A 6,584-nucleotide genomic window follows, 5' to 3' on the forward strand; every position below is an offset into this window, starting at 1 on the left:
CAAGAAAAATAAACAAAAGGCATCCAAATTGGAAAGAAAGAAATAAAACATATGCTATTTGCACATGACATTATCCTATAGAAAGTAATTTTTTAAAAAATCTACAACAAAGCTACTAGAACCAATAAATAAGTTCATCAAAGTGGAAGGATACAAGATCAACATACAAAAATCAGTAGTGTTTCTATATACTAGTAATGAGCAATCTGAGGAGAAAATCAAGAAAAAAATTTCATTTATAATAGCAACTAAAAGAATCAAATATCTAAGAATAAATTTAGCCAAGGATATAAAGGACTTGTTCAAAGAAAACATTGCTAAAAGAAATGAAAGAAGACCTAAATAAATGGAAGGACAGTCCATATTTATAGATTGGAAGACTAAATATCATTAAGATGTTAATTCTACCCAAACTGGTTTACAGATTCAACATAATCCCAATCCAATTCCAACCCAGCCTGCTTTGAAGAAGTAGAAAAGCCAATTATCAAATGTGTTTGGAAGGGTAAGGGGCCCTGAATAGCCAAAAACATCTTGAAAAGAGGAATGAATTTCAAAGACTCACACTTCCCAGCTTTAAAGCATATTACAGGGAAGCGGACTTGGCCCAGTGGTTAGGGCGTCCGTCTACCACATGGGAGGTCCGCAGTTCAAACCCCGGGCCTCCTTGACCCGTGTGGAGCTGGCCCATGCACAGTGCTGATGTGTGCAAGGAGTGCCGTGCCACGCAGGGGTGTCCCCCGCGTAAGGGAGCCCCACGCGCAAGGAGTGCGCCCCATAAGGAGAGCAGCCCAGCATGACAGAAGTGCACCCTGCCTAAGAATGGCGCCACCCACACGGACAGCTGACACAACAAAAAGAAACACAGATTCCCATGCCGCTGACAACAACAAAAGTGGACAAAGAAGATGCTGCAAATAGATACAGAGAACAGACAACCGGGGGCGGAAAAGGGGGAGAAATAAATAAATAAATCTTTTTTTAAAAATAAATAAATAAATAAAGCATATTACTAAGCTACAGTGGTCAAAACAATGTGGTACTCGGGGAGTGGATTTGACTCAACAGATAGAGCACCTGCCTACCACATGGGAGGTACAGGGTTCAAACCCAGGGTTTCCTGACCCATGTGGTGAACTGGCCCATTCGCAGTGCTGATGTGTACAAGGAGTGCTGTGCCATGCAGGGGTGTCCCCTGCATAGGGGAGCCCCACACGCAAGGAGTGCTCCCTCTAAGGAGAGGAGCCCTGTACAAAGAAAGCACAGCCTGCCCAGGTATGGCACCGCACACATGGAGAGCTGACGCAGCAAGATGATACAACAAAAAGAGACACAGATTTCTGGTGCCACTGACAAGAATCCAAGTGGACACAGAAGAACACACAGCAAATGGACACAGAGCAGACAGTGGGGTGCAAGGAGAGAAATAAATTTTTAAAAATTTTAAAAAAATTAAAAAAATCCACATTCATGTAAATGTTGAAAAAAAAAAACAAAAAACTTAGTACTGGCAAAAGAATAGATACGTCGACCAATGAAACTGGATAAAGAATTTAGAACTAGACCTTCATATCTATGGCCAATTGATTTTTGACAAGATTGTTCAGTTCCTTCAACTGGAAGGAGTAGTCCCTTCTACAAAAGATGCTGGGAGAACTGGATGTCCATATGCAAAGGAATGAAAGAGGACCCTATTTCACACCATATATAAAAACTAACTGAAAATGGATCAAAGACCTAAATATAACTCCCAAAACTATAAAACTCCTAGAAGAAAATGTAGGGAAACATCTTGAAGATCTTGTGGTAGGCAATGGTTTCTTAGAATTTACATCCAAAACACAAGTTATGAAAGAAAAATAGATAAGTAGGACCTCCTCAAAACTAGAAACTTTTGAGCATCAAAGGACTTTGTCAAGAAAGTGAAAAGACAACCTCGTCAATGGAAGAAAATATTTGGAAACAACATATCTGATAAGGGTTTAATACCTAGAATATTAAAGAAATCCTAAAACTCAACAATGAAAAGACAAACATTCCAATGAAGAAATGGGCAAAAGATTTGAATATTTTTCAGAGTAAACACAAATGGTGAAAAGGTAAATGAAAAGATGTTCAACATCACTACTGTTAGGGAAATGCAAATCAACACCAAAAATGAGATATTACTTCACACCTACTAGAGTGATCACTATTTAAAAAAAAAAAACAACAGAAAATACAAGTATTGGAGAAGTTATGGAGAAATAGGAACACTTATTCACTGCTGGTGGGAATGCAGAATGGAACAGCCACTGTGAAGACAGTTTGGCATTCCTCAGCAAGTTATGTATAGAACTGCTATATGATTCAGCAATCCTGCTAAGTATATACTCAACACTAAAAGCAAAGATACAAACAGACATTTGCACACTGATGTTTGCAGCAGCATTATTCATAATTGCCAAAATATGGAAACAACCCAAGTGTTCATCAACCAATGAGTGGGTAAACAAAATGTGGTATATACATATGATTTAATATTAATCAGCTGTAAGAAGAAAGGAAGTCCTGATGCATGTGACAACTTGGATGAACCTTGAGGACACATCATGTTGTGTGAAATAAGCCAGATACAAAAGGGTAATTATTGTATAATCTCACTATTTATAATAAGCTATTACAATAACTATTTATAATAAGCAAACTCATAGAGTTAGAATCTAGAATATGGGTTGCCAGGAGATAGACTGGGGTTGGAGAGTGGGGATTGGTGTTTAACTTCTACAGCACATCTATTTTGGCTGATGCTAAAGGTTTGGAAATGGATGGTGGTGAGGGTAGCACACTATTGTGAGTATAATCAACAGCACTGAAGTATATAGATGAATGTGATTAAAAGGGGAAACTTTAGGATGCATATATTACTAGAAAAATGTAAAGATAAAACATAGGACTGTAAAACACAGTGAACCCTGTTGTAAATGACAGACTATAGTTAACAGTACAAGTATAAGAATGCTCTTTCATGAATTGTAACAAATGTCTAGGGTGGTAAATGGGGAAAAAATACACCTAATGTAAACAATGGATGCTAAAACTATTTAAATAACTTTTCATCAATTGTAATAAAGACAATTACTATTAAAAATAGTACAATTAATTTTTAAAAAATAATAACAAAAAATAGAACATATATTTTAAAAGTGTTATCAATTTTAACATGTTCCACACCAACGCAAAGTGTTGGCGGTAGGGTGGTATACAGGAATCTTATATTTTATGCATGATTGTTTCGTAAACTCAACTTCGCGAATAATTTTTAAAAAGTGAAAAAAATGCAATTATACTCTATTTGAACATAAAACAATGTGTCTTTTGGACAAGAAAAAAATGAGTTTCCACTTAAGTAATAATAATAAATACAAACCTAGTTTTAATTTAAAAATAAAAAATAAAGAAACAGAGGTTAGGCTTATTTATGCTGAAGGTCTAGCAGCTTTGATGGTCTTTTTGCATCTCCTCTGCAGTCCCTGGCCCCATCCCAGCTTAAGGGCCAAACAGCAGATGCTTGGTCCCTGAGGAGGCCCCTACTCTGGCCTCAGCAGTTCCACCTCCTCATTCCCCGCAGGTCCCCTGGGGTTCAGGGCAGCCCCAGCCAGAGGAATGTGAGCCATTCCCGGCATCTCCTCCCCTGTGGCCAGCTTGGAGAGGGGTTGAGGCCTCTGGGCCATTCTGACAGGAAATTAGCTGGGCCTGGCCTTCCCCACTACCAGCTGCTCTGCTGACCCTGACCCTGTGTTTTCCGAAATTTGATACTGCAAATTTCAGAGCCTTTTCTCCACTCCCAAGGAGGCCTGCCTGAGCTCTGTGTCTAAAGGGCCCCCAGCCTACACAGGGTCTGCCTTCCTTCCAGGAAAGGGCTCTGGTTGAGAATGGAGTGAAGCCTGGGTTCCAGCCCCCGTTGCGACCTTAAGCAGGCCCTCCCCCCTCTCCACGCAGCGAATCCCCATCCCTGAGCTGCAAGGCTGAGCTGGTGGGCAGAGCAGCTGCAACATGGAAAATAGTCTGGGGGGACATGAGAAGGAAAACAGGGAGACGACCTAAGAGGCTACTGTGGCAGTCCAGGGTAGAGCTGATGGACCAGGACGGGACAGTGAAGATGGAGAGAACTGTACAGAGTACACTGATATTTAGGAAATATAATGGAAATGTTAAGAAAATGAAACGAGAGAAACTGGTGATGGTTTGTTCACGAAGGAGGAGGGAGAAAGGTTAAGGGGAACTCCTAGGCTTCTGAGTTGCACGACTGGATGGGCAGTGGTGCCTTGCACTGAAATGGTGACCCAGAAGGATGACCAGGGCTGGGTGGGGAGGGAAAGAGATCCTAAGTTTGGCCATGGACACACGAGCTTGAGGTGCCTTTCAACATCATAGTGAAGAGGTTGAGCATTTGGATATCCAGAAAGAAATGAGCCAGAGTACATTTGGGAGGCAGAAAAGCAGGGAAGTAATTAAAGTTGAGGACACAGGTAAAACTGCCAATGGAGGGAGTTTGGGGTAAGAAGAAAACAGAGTCCAGGAGCAGCCAGAGATGAAGAAAGAACCAGAAGAATGTCATGCTGTTGAAGTAATGGAGAAGAGTGTTCAGTTGTGTACAATGCTGTAGAAAAAATCTAGAAAGTGAAGGACTGAAAACAGACTTTGGAATTATTGAGCTGAAGGTCACTAGTGACTTTTGGGGTGCTGTTTTAGTGGAGTGAGGGGGTCTGAAGCCAGACTCTAGTAAATTGACAGGCATATGAGAGGTATGGAAAAGAAGACAATGCAGAGGGTTGATGTGGAGGCCAAGGGGAAGGTTTTTAACTTTTTTTTTAAGGCAATGAGACTTGAGCATGTTTAAATGTTGATGAGTAGCATCCAGTTGAGACAAGACATTGACAAAACCTGAGAAGGCAGGGATAATGAATAGACACCTATTTCGGAGCAGGCAGGATGGCTTCCACGGCCACTCAGCAGGAGAGCCACTGACCTAGAGCCCCAGCTTGACAACCTCCTAATTGAGGGGGTTTGGTGCTGCACCACGCTGCCATCCCTCCCCTCCAGAGGCAGAAGCAGCCCCAACAGTCATCCCATACTGATCTGTCCTGACAGGAAGAACTTCTCTGGAATGCTGAGGTTAAGGAAGGTGAGAGCAGCTTTCAAGGGCTGTTTCCTGGGCACAGCAGAGCACGTACCTTATGGACTTTTCAACCCTAGTTGTGGAATGCAGGGATTAGCGAGGGCTAGATGGACAGCGGTGGGCCCCTGTGTCCTAAATAAGGGTGCTATAACTCTGGGAGAACAGTCATGAGCCCCTAGCCTAGCATACACTTAAGGCCCATTGTCTCTGACAGGATGCTGAATTACTTCTCTCAGTCCAGAGACCCACTTCCTCTATTCTATTTTGGCTCTAATGGCAGGACAACCCCAGGCACACCATAGGACAGTGGTTCTCAGAGTGTGCCCCTGGAGCAGCAGCAGAGGCATCACCTGCAACTTATTAGAAATGCAAATTCTCAACTGAATAAAAAACTCTGGGGGTGGGGCCTAGAAGTTTGTGATTAATAAACTTTCCAGGTGATTCTGAGGTACCATAGCCATAAGGTATCAAGCCAGCCATCTAGACATTCACTGTTCAATCATTAACCTAAACATCATACATCTATCAATCCAAACAGCCATCATCTAATCATCCATTTCTATATACAGTTTAGCCATCCAACTAGTTATCCAATCACCTGCTTGAACATGCTGTCTAGCCATCTATCCCCATGTCTAATCTGATGGTTTATATTACACACATATCTCGTCAACCATTCATTCATCCCACAACTCACTGAGACTAGAAAGGAGTAATTGAAGGTCTAATACCCAGCACACCCATCTCTCCTTCCTGAGGTAAATGGATGCAAACATTTCTTTCTGCATAAAGCTTGAGGATCATGTCATATATATTAAGCAAAATCAGTTCTACTTTCCTGGTCAACCCTGATTAATCCAGGGACTGGTTCGTGGAGTTCCTCAACTAAACACAACTGTGTTTATGTATGTACATATATGTGTGTGTGCGTATAAAATACATATACAATTTAATCAAATTATAAATGTGTGTGTATATGTGTTATCACAGAAGCTACAGAAGTTATACACACACACATACACACACACACACATAATGTCAGTAACTCAACATGAAACTGTCCAAAAGACATTATCTAGATTGAATGGTTACTGACTTAGCCAATCATACATATTTTCTTCAGAGTACGGATGCTAAGTGTTACTGAGAAGTCAGGTCACTTGGGCCTCCAGATTCTATCCTAAACAATTGTATGGACTTATCTCCATTTTGATGGGTTTAAAAACCATCTAAATAGAGATAAGTCTCAAATTTTAACTCCAGCTCAGACCTCTTTCCTGTCTACCAACTGCCCATTAGTATCTCCACTTGACTATCAGTAGGGATCACAATCTGAATAAGACTAAAATAAAATTCCTGAACCTGCACCGTGCCTTGCTAAAAAAAAAAGTTTCTCTTCAGTTGCTCAGGCCAAGTATCTTAG

The sequence above is a fragment of the Dasypus novemcinctus genome, chromosome 10 (assembly GCF_030445035.2).
Source record: "Dasypus novemcinctus isolate mDasNov1 chromosome 10, mDasNov1.1.hap2, whole genome shotgun sequence".
NCBI classification, from domain to species: Eukaryota; Metazoa; Chordata; class Mammalia; order Cingulata; family Dasypodidae; genus Dasypus; species Dasypus novemcinctus.